Consider the following 16,136-nt stretch of genomic DNA (forward strand, 5'->3'; position numbering starts at 1 on the left):
TTACTAATATATTATTGGTTTTATAGAATGAGTTACCAGCATTAAAAAGCAACATTCTTTCCCAAACCATAACATTTTCAACAAAACGTGATGCTACATTCACTAACACTGATTGTCAAGTGCAATTTTAGGTGTTCTCTGGTCGTTAGTTCTATTTGTATTGCCTGCCATGTAAATCAAAACTACTCAAGTGCTGGTTGATAGTTCCAGGACTTTGCAGGTTGCTAGGCCAAACAAAAATGGTTGCTATGGAGGCTCCTCCCCCTTGGTAGCTAGCCAACTACACAGCTAACACAATCATTTCAGACTGAAAGGCAGCAAACTAGCTGCATTTGGTTTAGTTTTACCTGTTTTTCCATCGATTTTTTGTTGTTGGTATATATCCATTAATATTATGCTGATTCATTTTGACTTGAGAAACGCTGCCTGTCTGTCTCGTCCTGACTCCCAACACATTCATTATTATGGAACACAGTGGACATCGAATTTCAATATTGCAACAAAAACGTCAGACATAATTTCTCATTTCTTTTCATAGTGGATATCAAGTTTATAAATTGCATGGCTGGGCAGTGGATCTGTAAAAGTAGTAGTGCGTATAAATTGATTTAGATCTCTCCTACAACCTCTTCACATTAGCACATGGCTATGCAAATAACCTGCTGGCAGCAGATGGATATACCGGTCCGATCAGCAACACATCAATAACGCGAGATGGAATTCTTACGAAACTAACGAACATAGTGTTGTGCGGACAAATTCTCAGGAAACAGTCCTTCAGTTTGCCCCACACAGCCGTTATCATGTCTTCTCCAGCGCGCTGGTTAAGTTGCCTGTCAGAACAGCCAGTGATAATATGATTCAGGGCTCCCTTCATCTTCTCTCTTCCGTTATTACACTCACTCGTTTCACACACACACACACACACACACACACACACACACACACACACACACACATCTGAAGTGTGATTGGTGATGTGATGGGTTTCTAAATATTTTACTGACTGGTGGGATACTGCCAGGCTAGAATGATTGTGATCTTCAGTGGAACATTGAAATCTTTTGGAGACTAAATATTTGACTTTGTCTCATTGGATAATAGGAGGAATAAACACTGTTTTTACAGATTTGATGGGTTAGGGTTAGATTTGATGTAGTTTTGTATCCCTTTTTGTATCCTTACGCTGTGTAATTAAGCATAGTTTAGCAATTCCATGATATGAAAGCTTAATTGCCCCAATAACTTTCTGTCAACATCACAGTGTAGCCTAATTTTACTCGTTCCCCTCCTTTTACCCTTTTGTAAACACTGTTAGGAGAGATTCACAAAGAGCTCGCCATTGTTGAAATATGAATTCATTATGAGACGCGCTGTTACATTGTCTTTGATTGCAAGATAATTAGGTCTTTGTGGAGTTCTCACTTATTCAATGGATATTTCTCTTGCTGTTGTGGGCCGACTGTGTTCGGCTGAGCATCGTTTCCATTTTGGATCTTGTGAAGACTTACTTTGGATTTGAAACAGAATTCTTAATTAGATGTTATTGGTGTAGAATGTGGTGCAGATCTCTGTTTTTACTGAAGTTTGCCTCATATGTTTGGTTAAACATTGCTGTGTAGGCCTACAGTACCAAACCCATGTTACATATATCCCTTTCACACTAAGACGTTTTGACGGCAACTTTGACATATCTGCAACTGTTTTTTCGCCTTTTCCTTATATCTGAAATGTATTGCCAGTATCAAAGCTGAAACTTTTATTTCCGCCAACAACCTAGTAATCATTTAGGTCAACTTCTGCCTACGGCTTAGTATGAAACGTAGCCGTAATGCTGAGGTGGCATTGGCAGGCACTACGCCGTTAAACTCGTGTATGGTTGCTAGGCAGCACCAGTTAACCATCCTCCTGCCAGTTCTAAACTTTGCTTGGCATGTCACTGGTCAAATCTCTGCATAGCCCACCACTAAGCATGCACTGTTTTCTTAACCACAACTGGATGGATCCATAAAGAATTATTGTGGGAATAAATATCACTGAATGAGAAAAATATTGGAATAAAGCATCTTAATGCAATTGAAGGCATGTTTCAAATTGTTGCTTACTGAAACTCCCAAAGTCATCTAACCATTGTAATAAATTTGAAGCAATAGCCTACCAGTGTGTGGTCAACTAGATGATAGTTTCAGCACCGTTTTGATTGGGACACCACCATCGCCCTACTTTGAGACAAGCGTGGGGACTCGTCTTGATAAATCAATGTCAGATTTGACTTTTCACTGAATCTCCGTTTAGATATTGGTTAGGCTACAGTTAGTTGGGGAAATGTTAGCTAAGTTGAGGTGAGTGCTGCTCATGATCAACTTTTCTAGTTGGCTCATTTGTTAGAACATTTTGCCAGCATGTTATGTAGTTTAACAAGTGGATTATTTTGCTCATCTTGACCAAAAGACTATGACCACTGACTTGTCTCAGTGTGTCTTGACTTGTCTCAATCAATGTGATTTTGTTTCACTGAATCTCTGTCTGTATAGGCTATTTGGTTAATTGGTTTCTGTCTGGGCAAATATGTGGAGGTGGTATTGCTCATCTATTCATTTGCTCATCTATCACTAATCAGAAACATTTAGCATGCAATAATGTAGCCTAACTCAAGTGTAGGCCTATTATTTTGCTGGATCGCGTATAGGCAACTCCAAAGCCCTTGGAGGTTGTGAAAAATGAACACAAGACTCACATACTTTAGAAAATAGGATTGCTATTGTTTTCTATGGCTATCATGATGAAGATACATTATGACAGCGGTTTCACACTTTCCCGTGACACAAGTTGTGTGGGGAAAATATTATTTGTATTTTATTCTGTTATATTCCATTATATTCTTACTACAAAATATATGTGTGATTGGGGTAGGTGTGTCTTGTCTGTTTAATGAACAAAATAATGAACTATTGATTTAATTTGGGCATAACATAATTAAACAAAAAATATGCCATTTATTTTTGATGGTGTATATTCTCAATGGATTTATTAAAACATCGTCAAACCACTACTACCACTCATCCCCAGCATGCCGGCATGCGCACGGTAGGTATAAAAGGCATATGCAGGCAAGAATGTGGTAAAAATGGGCCTGTTTGTAAGGGGGTCATATAAACATTACCCCATTTTTTTAACAGTCAAAATCTGTAAATCCAATGTGAAAGCAGCAAGAGTAACAACTCGGCTTAATAGGCCTAGTCTCTCCAAAATGAAGGGAAAATTGTACAGCATCACCCTCATACATGACAACTCTACTATATTTGTTCTGAAAGACTTGCAGTTGAAACATGTCGTCATGGAAGCTTTTAATCTGAATAAAGAAGTCTTGAAATGTGCCTTGATTGCTGCTGTGCTGAATAGCCCCGCAGGAGAAACAGTCACATTTTCCTTCCAGTTGTGGAGAGAAAACTACCTCTATGGATTAAGCACTTATGGCAGAAAAAAGGCTTATCCAGAGTAACACTAACACAACAAAGGGTTTTGCATGGTCGGCCTGAGCTCAGACTAAACATGTTTCAGAAGACAGTTTGTTGTCTGGCTTTGAAAACAATTAAAAAAGCAAATGCAATGTTCTTATCTCTGCCATGGCTGCTCCTCCTCCTTGCCTTTTAATTTTTACCTTTACCATCTTTGTTTTGACAGTTGGTTCTTGAAGCATACTTAAAGTCATTAAAATTCAGTTCCTGATTAAACAGTGATTGACTTGCCCCGCACGTCAGAAGCAGTCGAGTGTTTAATGAATCTCCATCGGCTTGTCTATTTTTCATTCGATAATTAGGAGTCTGTGGTAATGAGTCATACCTCGGAGTTGACTGGCGTCTCATTGGTGGCCAGGGTCGTGTTCATTAGACTCTAAACGTAACAAAACAGACTGAAACATGGAGGGCCTACCTGGACTTGTACAATAACAAACTCTCATTTTAGTTTTCCATTGCAAAACGTTTTAAAACATTTTCCATTAGTGTGCCGAATGGACACGACCATGGTTTTCGTTGTGTATCTGTGAAGCTCCAGCTCCTCAGTGTCCTTGCCCAGGCTCTCACCCGGCGATGACACTTAACAAACAACAATATCCTTGCAGGCGTGGAGCCGAAGCCTCTGGGACTAAGGCTTCCCATCAGCATGCAAAGTGCATTACTGCTTTAATATGAAGGGGCCATATGGAGCGCAGAGGTACTGTATAGTGGTGCATTAACTTTTCGCTTGTAAGGGACATTTTGTTTTATAGAGCCACGTGTTAAAAAGTACTGATAGGGTTGAGGAATTCTATTCATCAGAATGTAAGGCATTCAATTTTTCTGTTGTAATCCATTCACAATGTAGTTGCTTCCCAGGTGTTTTTATAGTTGATTTCTTTGACCTGATGATGATAGCATGCATCAAATAAAAATGTGATTTAAAAGAGTACGGCAACAGGGTGTTACAGGGTGCAATTCCACAAGCCACCATATACTCTCTGCTGTGGAATAGTTCCATGTGAATAATATTATGAGTATCATTACACATAGCAAGACATGAACCTAAAACAGCTAGAATTCGCTCTTGAGTGCTACTTAATGTCGTTAGTCCCACTTGCAGGATGCTGGCTCACCATTCGAAAACAGGTTGCCAGTTGGAGTGAGATTGGCCTACACAGAAATGCATCAAACAGTAAATGAGACTTGGAGTCGGCGCCGCTCAGGCAACACTTCCAATTTGCTGAAGGCTCTGAGTCAGAGTGCTCAGTGTCTGGAAACCTTCCAAACTATTTCCTTTTCATCCCCCTACTAATCTGTTATGTGGATTATTAGTTCCCCCAAGGGGGGTTAGGAGGGGGGCTATGACAAAACAGCCAACCATCTACCCACTCTCTTCTTTGAAGTTTCAAGTTTTATTTGTCACATGCACAAGCACAGTGAAATGCTTATCTTGCATACCCTACCCAACAATGCAGTATTCAATATCAAATAGGATAATTAATTTTAAAAACACGAGAAATAAAAATTGAGAGGAAGCTATACTGAACAAAAACTTAAATGCAACATGCAACAATTTCAAGACTTACACTTACAAGTGAAATAAATGTATTAGATCCTAATCTATGGATTTAACATGACTTGGAATACAGATATGCATCTGTTGGTCACAGATACCTTAAAAAAAAAAGGTAGGGTGTGGATCAGAAAACCAGTCAGTATAAGGTGTGACCACCATTTGCTTCATGCAGCGCGACACAACTCCTTCACATAGAGTTGATCAGACTGTTGATTGCGGCCTGTAGAATGTTGTCCCACTCCTCTTCAATGGCTGTGCAAAGTTGCTGGATATTGGCAGGAACTGGAACAAGCTGTAGTATACGTCGATCCAGAGCATCCCAAACATGCTCAATGGGTGACATGTCTGGTGAGTATGCAGGCCTTGGAAAAACTGAGACATTTTCAGCTTCCAGGAATTGTGTACAGATCCTTGCGACATGGGGCCATACATTATAATGCTGAAACATGAGGTGATGGCGGCAGGTGAATGGCACGACAATGGGCCTCAGGATCTTGTCACGGTATCGCTGTGCATTCAAATTGCCATCGATAAAATGCAATTATGTTCGTTGTCTGTAGCTTATGCCTGCCCATACCATAACCCCACCGCCACCATTGACATTACCTTATGGTAGAGAAATGAACATTCAATTATCTGGCAACAGCTCTGGTGGACATTCCTGCAGTCAGCATTCCAATTGCACGATCCCTAAAAACTTGACACATCTGTGGCATTGTGTTGTGTGACAAAATTGAAAAAGAATTCTGCAGCATTGAAGGTCAATCAATCAATCAATCAAATGTATTTATAAAGCCCTTTTTACATCAGCCGATGTCACAAAATGCTATACAGAAACCCAGCCTAAAACCAGAAACAGCAAGCAATGCAGGTCCCCAAGAACACAGTGGCCTCCATCATTCTTAACGTTTGGAACCACCAATACTCTTCCTAGAGCTGGCCACCCAGCCAAACTGAGCAATCGGGGGAGAAGGGCCTTGGTCAGGGAGGTGACCAAGAACACAATGGTCACTCTGACAGAGCTCCAGAGTTCCTCTGTGGAGATGGGAGAACCTTTCAGAAGGACAACCATCTCTGCAGCACTCCACCACTCCACCAATCAGGACTTTATGGAAGAATGGCCAGACGGAAGCCACTCCTCAGTAAAAGGCACATGACAGCCTGCTTGGAGTTTGCCAAAAGGCACCTTAAAAACCTCTACGGACCCCCCCTCCCGGATCCGGGATCATCCTCATCAAAAAAGCTGACTAGCATAGCCTAGCCTAGCGCCACAGGGATATCATATAATATAATTTCATGAAATCACAAGTCCAATACAGCAAATGAAAGATAAACATCTTGTGAATCCAGCCAACATTTCCGATTTTTAAAATGTTTTACAGCGAAAACACAATATATATTTATGTTAGCTCACCACAATAGCCAAACACACAACGCCATTTTGTTATACAATACATTTATGTTTTGTTCGAAAATGTGCATATTTATAGGTATAAATCGTAGTTTTACATTGCAGCCATCGTCACAAATAGCACCAAAACAGCCAGAATAATTACAGAGAGCAACGTGAAATACATAAATACTCATCACAAAACTTTTATGAAAAATACATGTTGTACAGCAAATGAAAGATAAACATCTTGTGAATCCAGCCAATATTTCCGATTTTTTAAGTGTTTTACAGCGAAAACACAATATATATTTATGTTAGCTCACCACAATAGCCAAACACACAACGCCATTTTTTCACCGCAAACATAGCTTTCACAAAACCCACAAATAGAGATAAAATTAATCACTAACTTTTGAAGAACTTCATCAGATGACAGTCTTATAACATCATGTTATACAATACATTTATGTTTTGTTCGAAAATGTGCATATTTATAGCTACAAGTCCTGGTTTTACAATGCAGCCATCATCACAAATAGCACCAAAATGTCCGGAGACATTTTAGACAACGACGTAATCTAACAGAAAAACTCATCATAAACTTTGCTGAAAAATACATGTTGTACAGCAAATGAAAGATACACTTGTTCTTAATGCAACCGCTGTGTTAGATTTAAAAAAAATAACTTTAGTACAAAGCACAGCGTGCAATAATCTGAGACAGCGTTCAGCCATTCTCCGCCATGTTGGAGTCAACATATTCCACAACAATACCAAATAACATCATAAATATTCCCTTACCTTTGATGAACTTTCATCAGAATGCAGTGCCAGGAATTCTAGTTCGACAAAAAATCGTTGTTTGGTTTTAAAATGTCCATTACGTCTGTCGAATTAGCAACTTTGGCTAGCATGGTGGAGCTCGCGTTTCCACAAAGATTTTCAAAAAGTCAAAAAGTCTAAATAAAAGTCGAATAAACTGGTCAAACTCAGTTGATAATCCATCTTTAGGATGTTTTTAAGAAATACATACAATAACGTCCCAGACGGAGAATTTCCTCGTGTCTACCAAACGATTTGCAACCAACCATATGACAAATCCTTGTGCGTCACCAAGTACTACCGATATGGCTGACCTCTCACTCCAACGAGTCCCATCCGGTCCCGGAGAAGGCTAGAGACTTCATTCAACGTTCTACTGCCTGTTGACATCTAGTGGAAGGCGTATGAAGTGCATACAGATCCATAAATAAAAGGCAATTGAATAGGCAAGGCCTTACACAGAGACCCATTTTCAGAATTTTCACTTCCTGTTTGGAAGTTTGCTGCCAAATGAGTTCTGTTTTACTCACAGATATAATTCAAACAGTTTTAGAAACTTCTGAGTGTTTTCTATCCAATAGTAATAATATATGATCTAGGACAGAGTACGAGGCCATTTAAATTGGGCACGATTTTTTCCCAAAGTCGAAATGGCGCCCCCTATTTCCAAGAGGTTAATTAAGGACTCTCAGACCATGAGTAACAAGATTCTCTGGTCTGATGAAACTAAGATTGAACTCTTTGGTCTGAATGCCAAGTGTCATGTTTGGAAGAAACCTGACAACATCCCTATGGTGAAGCATGGTGGTGGCAACCTCATGCTTTGGGGATGTTTTTCAGTGGTAGGGACTCGGAGACTGGTCAGGATCAAGGGAAAGATGAACAGAGCAAAGTACAGAGAGATCCTTGATGAAAACCTGCTCCAGAGTGCTCAGGACCTCAGACTGGCTCAAAGGTTCACCTTCCAACAGGACAACAACCCTAAGCACACAGCCAAGACAACACAGACGTGGCTTCGTGACAAGTCTCAATGTCCTTGAGTGTCCCAGCCAGAGCTCGGACTTGAACCCGATCGAACATCTCTGGAGAGATCTGAAAATATCTGTACAGTGACGATCCCCATCCATCCTGACATAGCTTGAGAGGATCTGCAGAGAAGAATGGGAGAAACTCCCCAAATACAGATGTGCAAAGCTTGTAGCATTATACAAGAAGACTCGATGCTGTAATCGCTGTCAAAGGTGCTTCAACAAAGTACTGAGTAAAGCGTCTGAATACTTAGGTAAATGTGATTATTTCCTTTTTTAAATGTTTTTATACAAACCAGTTATGTTGTATTGTGTGTAGATTGATGAACGATTTAATCAATTTGAGAATAAGGTTGAAACATAACAAAATGTGGAAAAAATCAAGGGGTCTGAATACTTTCCAAATGCACTGAATGTACATGTAGGCAGGTATGGAACTTGGGGAGATAAGATGACAGTCAGAAGTCAGACCATGGTAAAGGATATAATTCAAAGACAGATACATCAGACTGGATGACTTTAATAGGTTGTTGTTTACCAATGCATGCCTTGTGCTTTTGGGAAGGTGTCCCGGGTAGTCAATGATATAACATCTTCACTTGGAAAACGACAAGTCAGATACGTCAAAGGAAAACATATAGGATCTTTATTTACTATTCTTTGTTTTATTTTAGGGTTGGTTTTTCAGCTATTTGATAATATGCCCGTCATACAAAATATTTAATAAAATAATAACTTTTTAGCATATTCAAAAACATGGATGCTCTTCATAGGAGGATTCATTGCCGTTTGATCTGGTAATATGACCTGAAATGTTTGTACATTTAATAAAGTTTGCTGGCTTCATAATTCAACTTGCAATCCAAGTGTAATGAATACTCAGTGAGAAAAAGGTATAGATTCACTCGCAGAGCGCGGTAGGTGTTTATTTCGCCTTCACAGAAGGCAGGAATCGTGATCACAGGCAGGCAATGGTCATACACAGGTAGGCAAACAGGCAGGTGAATCAAAACTAGGACTGAAGGCTATAACTGGTTCTCACAAACGAGCTAGGAAAAGACTTATTAGAGTTAAAATTGAACAATACCTCACAAAGGCACAAACAGAATGAACTGAACTAAATAGAGCTGATGAGACCAAGTGAGTAACTAACACAGGTGAAATCAATGAACAAAAATGAAAGACAGGGCTACGTTCAAGAACACAAAGAAACAGGGCTATGTTCAAGAACACAACGAAACATAACACAAGGTTGACTAAGAGAATAAATACAGAACCTTACACTAAGTAATCTATACTAAAGTTACTGTTATGAATCTTAATTTTGAGGAGTCTAAACTGATTTATAATTTGATAGTGTCAACGGTGTGTGTACTGGGAGCGGAGTCAGGTGCCGGAGAGCAGAGAGTTGTGAACAGGCGCACACTTTATTTAGGCAGGAGAAACCAACAGCCAATGCAAAAGTGTAAACGTCACAATAATATAGTATAAACACAATAACATACCTCGTGAAATAAAACACGGAATAAACGCATACCAGTAAAGCGCGTCAACATAGACACGTAACACAAAACAATCTCACACAAAGACATGAGGGGGAACCGAGGAATAAATACATGAGGTGTGATTGGGGAATGAAAACCGGGTGTGCAGGGAACAAGACAAAACAAATGGATAAATTAAAAATGGAGCTGCGATGGCTAGAAAGCCGGTGACGTCGACCGCCGAACGCCGCCCGAACAAGGAGAGGGGCCGACTTCGGCAGTAGTCGTGACAGATAGGTTACTTCTGATGGTCATTAGTACCATCAGACCGTATCCGCTAATGCACTCAGGTCTACAGAGCATCATAAATGCATTTTCTGGGGCATTTTAATATAAATGGATATCGCAAATATAATCAAGCCAATCTGGCTGAATGGAAATGGACCCAGATGGCCCCCTGAAGGTCCTCACCAGACTGAAGGTCAGGATTCAGGTTGTTATTAGCAGAGGTGCATAAAGATGGCGGCCTCCATACTCTTACATTGCTCTGTGTTACCCTTTTTTTGTTTCGGCATTAGCACAGTATAAATGATCCCAATTCTAGCTCCAAGACGCCTGCAAACCGAAAAAGTAGGTTATGCTGATTTATTAGCGCATTGTCATGTGCTGTAGTTTAAAATATCTGCGAATAGTGCTCCAACAATGACGTCATATCTGAATCACGACACTTTATTATAATTTTTTGTATTTAACCTTTATTAAACTAGGCAAGTCAGTTAAGAACAAATTCTTATTTACAATGACTGCCTACCCCGGCCAAACCCGAACGACGATGCTGGGCCAATTGTGTGCCGCCCTATGGGACTCCCAATCACAGCCTGTTGTGATACAGCCTGGAATCAAACCAGGGTCTCTAGTGACACCTCTAGCAGTGAGATGCTGTGCCTTAGACCGCTGTGCCACTCGGGAGCCTTCACCATTGCACATTGACAGTAAACAGACATTGTGTTATCTGTTTTGTGTGTTGTGTATACTGTAGTTTCATGTAGTAGTTTTGAGTTGCGTTCTCATGGACTATTTAAACTGTGTTGTTGTTCTATGCATGCATCAACCTGCATATTAGATAGAGGATGGCTTGTAAAACTAAAGACATCAGTTTATTTTTTTTTACATAATTTTCAACAACAAACTTAATTTTCATCCATCCTCCTCCCCAACTTTTCCACCAGCTGCCACTGTTCCAAGTGCATACTGAGAGCCAAATAAAACAACTTTACAGCTAGCAATTTGTTTACAATGGTCTCTGGCAGATTCTATTTTTATTCCAAAGCTTCAAGGATATGTGTACCTGTATGTGTTGTATGGAAGAGCTCCAACTTGAACTTTTGCCAGGGGAGTCCCTAATGCCCAGCTGTGGTGCGGGCACTAATACCACTCACTATAGGATCACCAAATTGCTCATAACAAAATATTATGATCCTACACTCTGTTGTAGTGCAAAGCTTATATCAATATAAAAATAAGTGTAAGCAAAAATATTTGTTCAAACATTTAATGATTTTTATCATCGATATAGAAAATAATAACACTACAGAAGTCTGAATAAGTAGGTTATGTATTCCCCGAATGTCCTTTGTGAGTGCGTGATAGCTCCTTGTGATTAGGACCTAAACTTCAGGGATTTTGTAGAGGTATACTTTTGTAGAGGTATAATTACGTAATTCAACACCAGGTATTATCCATCTCTGGGTCGTGTTTTGTCCAGATTTTTTTAAATAAAGTGGGCATTCTTGGCTATCCCAGAATTCCGTGTGCCCGGTGTAGCCTACGGTGGCAAGCTAGCTTGGCTACTGCAGGCAGTGGCAGGATGACATAGGGGACTACCGGAGTCAGCAGCCAAAGCTTGGAGAAACTGTACCTCAGACAACGGATTTTGGAGGACACGGGATACCCGGTAATACAATAGTAACTCCGGATTTCATAAAGGGGACTCGTGTATTGAATTCAGTAGTCGCACATTAATTGTGGAAAGAGAGAAAATAGTTTCATTATCGATGTTTTCATCTGAAAATGTGACGTGCGGCCGTTGCATCATTTACAGGAGATGACGATGCGATTCCCTTGTACAAATACTGCTCATGGATAACTTAGTTATAGTAACATTCAAGACGAATAGAGATATGTTAATTTTATTGAATCTTTGTATCCCGTAGCCCTCGTTGTAATTTGAGAAATCATGCTTTCTGCATAAGCTACTTTGTATCATATGAGTATAATTTTCCTCTGGATACAGTATCATGGCCATGTGATCAAAACGCCCGATGCCTAGTTGCGACTGGTTAAAAAGTGTCTAATAATTGGATTACGCATGGATTCTTGCGCATCAAAGGAAAAGTTGTCCGTTGTATTATTTTGTGGGAGTTGTGCGCTATTTTGTGCAATTTACTATGGCGGTATGCGTAACGTCTAGCGGTTTTGATAAGTTATTGGTAGACTGTCACCGGTGTATGACAGTTATGACTTGCAATCCCGAAGTTCCTGTCTCGGTTTTCGGTATGTGTTTCTGCAATGCGGTGGGTGTGGTCTGACTGTTCGGTAGATGGAGAGGAGGAGAGGAGAGCGTCTTGTGACCGCTCTGCCAGCTGGTTTACTCGCCCGACGGGGCGTTTTTCAGCCCACATCATGGTTAGCAAAGTGAGGGCACATGTTACAGACACAGGTGGTGCTGCATTGTGCAAGCTCATGGGTCAGAACATGTAGCTATACTGGTCAATTGTTTACTATTTTATGGATGTGTTTTATTTTGGTCTCATCTGTCACCATGGGACATCAGAAATGGGTTATAATAGGCCAACAATGTACAACTATGTTTGTGTGTAAATGTAATAAACTGTTTACATTGGTACATGTTGGCTATTTGTCTGTTTTTATCATCATTTTGATTTATGATGTAGAAACTGCAAACTCCAGCACAAGGTAATGCTATGATTGATTTGAAATTAAATGGTTATGATAATGTCTGCACCACTCTGCTTGGAATGTTTAAAGTGATAGGCCTATCTGGAACTTGATTTATTTTCTTAGCATATTTGAAGAGGTAAGGCATCAATGTGTGTCCATGCCAATACTTACTCTCTCCAAATAGCAGACATGGAGGTATGGTCCACAGAATAGTGATTATCATGGTTTCCTTTACGTGAGCTGCATGCTAGGGTTGTGTTGTTGACCAGTGACCCCACCTCAGAAAGTGACTCACTCCCAGCCTGTTGAGGCTAACAGAGAAGTAAACAAATAAACATATTGCTGCAGATTTCTGTTGTGCTTTTCACTAATACTTGCCCAATATCCTTTATCTTGGCTAGAGCTCAGCCGACCATTGGTCAATATTAGCAAAATAGCTTTCGATTCAACATATGGTTATAAGGCCTTGGATAGAAGAAAGGAGCAATGTAGCTGCTGAAGCCATGCTGGGTTTAAACCTTCTGTAAAGCTCTTCAGTCCAGCTGCTGAAGCCATGCTGGGTTTAAACCTTCTGTAAAGCTCTTCAGTCCAGCTGCTGAAGCCATGCTGGGTTTAAACCTTCTGTAAAGCTCTTCAGTCCAGCTGCTGAAGCCATGCTGGGTTTAAACCTTCTGTAAAGCTCTTCAGTCCAGATGCTGAAGCCATGCTGTGTTTAAACCTTCTGTAAAGCTCTTCAGTCCAGATGCTGAAGCCATGCTGTGTTTAAACCTTCTGTAAAGCTCTTCAGTCCAGATGCTGAAGCCATGCTGGGTTTAAACCTTCTGTAAAGCTCTTCAGTCCAGCTGCTGAAGCCATGCTGTGTTTAAACCATCTGTAAAGCTCTTCAGTCCAGCTGCTGAAGCCATGCTGGGTTTAAACCTTCTGTAAAGCTCTTCAGTGCAGCTGCTGAAGCCATGCTGGGTTTAAACCTTCTGTAAAGCTCTTCAGTCCAGCTGCTGAAGCCATGCTGGGTTTAAACCTTCTGTAAAGCTCTTCAGTCCAGATGCTGAAGCCATGCTGTGTTTAAACCTTCTCTAAAGCTCTTCAGTCCAGCTGCTGAAGCCATGCTGTGTTTAAACCTTCTGTAAAGCTCTTCAGTGCAGCTGCTGAAGCCATGCTGGGTTTAAACCTTCTGTAAAGCTCTTCAGTGCAGCTGCTGAAGCCATGCTGGGTTTAAACCTTCTGTAAAGCTCTTCAGTGCAGCTGCTGAAGCCATGCTGTGTTTAAACCTTCTGTAAAGCTCTTCAGTCCAGCTGGTGAAGCCATGCTGGGTTTAAACCTTCTGTAAAGCTCTTCAGTCCAGATGCTGAAGCCATGCTGTGTTTAAACCTTCTGTAAAGCTCTTCAGTCCAGATGCTGAAGCCATGCTGGGTTTAAACCTTCTGTAAAGCTCTTCAGTCCAGATGCTGAAGCCATGCTGGGTTTAAACCTTCTGTAAAGCTCTTCAGTCCAGCTGCTGAAGCCATGCTGTGTTTAAACCATCTGTAAAGCTCTTCAGTCCAGCTGCTGAAGCCATGCTGGGTTTAAACCTTCTGCAAAGCTCTTCAGTCCAGCTGGTGAAGCCATGCTGGGTTTAAACCTTCTGTAAAGCTCTTCAGTCCAGATGCTGAAGCCATGCTGTGTTAAAACCATCTGTAAAGCTCTTCAGTCCAGATGCTGAAGCCATGCTGGGTTTAAACCTTCTGTAAAGCTCTTCAGTCCCGGAGCAGTGGATGGGTTCCATTCTTCTCATGGACGTGTATCATCCTTATGTCCTACAGTATATGACTTTGATGGATGGCTTAAAGTGTGTTATGCTGACCACGGACTACTGCAACAATACTGCTACTGTGCAGCGGTGTAAGGTTACATGGGAGAATGTCACACATACAGCATCTCTTGCCATAACATTTTGAGTTTTGGTCATTTAGCAGACGCTCTTATCCAGAGCAACTTACAGTAGTGAGTGCATACATTTTCGTACTGGTCACCCTGGGAGTAAAAATACAAAATACAAGATTTATAGTGTGATATGTAGGGTAGTACTGTGGTGGAGCAGTGGGGGCCAAATAACAATGCTTGGCTTGTCTGGAATGGATTTCTCAGTCTATATATGGGCCAGTGGCTTTTGGCCTCTGTGTCGAGTGTTTCAATCACTGGATCTGGGCTACAGTGGAACAAGTCACAGAGCAGCAGACTATTCAGAGCAAAGCAGAAAGAATACGAAGATACCAAGGGACTTTTCTATCAATAGCAGGGTAAAGTCCTTTGGTTGTGCACCTCTAGTACATTTACATTTCAGTAATTTATCAGACGCTCTTATCCAGACTGATTTACAGGAGCCGTTAGGGTTAGGTGCCTTGCTCAAGGGCACATCGGCAGACTTTTCACCTTGTCAGCTCAGGGATTCGAACCAGCGACCTTTCAGTCACAGTCCCAACGCTCTTAACTGCTAGGCTACATGCCCCCGCTTAGTCAAGAGAGTTAAAAAAGACTGCCTTGTGTGTAAGTATACAGTCACTCAGATTACTGCATGGAGACTAATTTACAAGAGCAGGCAGGTTTATGTAAAAGAGGAAAGCAGAACTTGTTTGTGACACAAGGAGCTGTGTTTTAGCATTGCAACAGCACCAAGGACAGCGCCACAGACTTTGAATAATAGACAGTCAGGCCCAGTTCAACTCCTATACCACTGTTGTAAGCCTATTATTCTCATAACTGAAGGGCTATTGAATGTCAATCAGAAAGCCTTGTAAGTATGCTGCTGCTTTGTCATCAGGATAATTCAATCTCATTGAAAGAGATATATGCAGTAACTCAGCAATTTTTTTTCTCTGAGGTTTTTTGCGAAACATTGCCATTCCTTTCCTTGATATAGCCTATGACCCTCAAACTCAACTCTGGGCCTCGAAGCCACTTCCACTGCATTGTTTCATTGTTCCTCTCTAATCAGGGACGAATTTAGACCTGGGACACCAGGTGTGTGCAATTAATGATCAGGTAGAATAGAACACCAGCAGGCTCCGGACCTCGTAGGGTCAGAGTTGACTACCCCTGGCCTATGAGTTGAACCATGAGCAGTTTAGAGGAGTTAAAGTCTGATTATATAGAAGTCAGGTTGTTTACGTTGTAAACAGCAACAACTACTGTATAACGTGTTACTTAAGCAATAAGGCCCGAGGAGGTGTGGTATATGGCCAAAATGCCACGGCTAAGGGCTGTTCTTAGGCATGAATGAACGCCCTTAGCCGTGGTATATTGGCCATATATCACAAACCCCTGAGGTGCCTTATTGCTATTATAAAATGGTTACCAATGCAATTAGAGCAGTAACAATAAATGTTTTGTCATACT

General features: G+C 40.9%; 1 protein-coding gene across 17 annotated transcripts in view; it reads left to right on the forward strand.

Annotated features, from left to right (window-relative positions):
• Nucleotides 1-16,136, forward strand: part of epb41l3a (erythrocyte membrane protein band 4.1-like 3a) — an 84,657-nt gene that overhangs the window by 13,792 nt on the left and 54,729 nt on the right. For 4 of the 17 annotated variants that reach the window (XM_055928679.1, XM_055928673.1, XM_055928680.1 and 1 more), the window contains exon 1: nucleotides 11,610-11,757. The exons of 2 other annotated variants lie outside the window; for them this stretch is intronic. The gene's annotated coding sequence lies outside the window, so the exon portion shown is untranslated. Of the gene's footprint in view, nucleotides 1-11,596; nucleotides 11,758-16,136 lie in introns of those variants that run through there. 11 more of the 17 variants (XM_055928674.1, XM_055928677.1, XM_055928675.1 and 8 more) reach the window with 10 other exon arrangements.

The sequence above is a fragment of the Salvelinus fontinalis genome, chromosome 7, assembly GCF_029448725.1.
Source record: "Salvelinus fontinalis isolate EN_2023a chromosome 7, ASM2944872v1, whole genome shotgun sequence".
In the NCBI taxonomy this organism is placed as follows: domain Eukaryota; kingdom Metazoa; phylum Chordata; class Actinopteri; order Salmoniformes; family Salmonidae; genus Salvelinus; species Salvelinus fontinalis.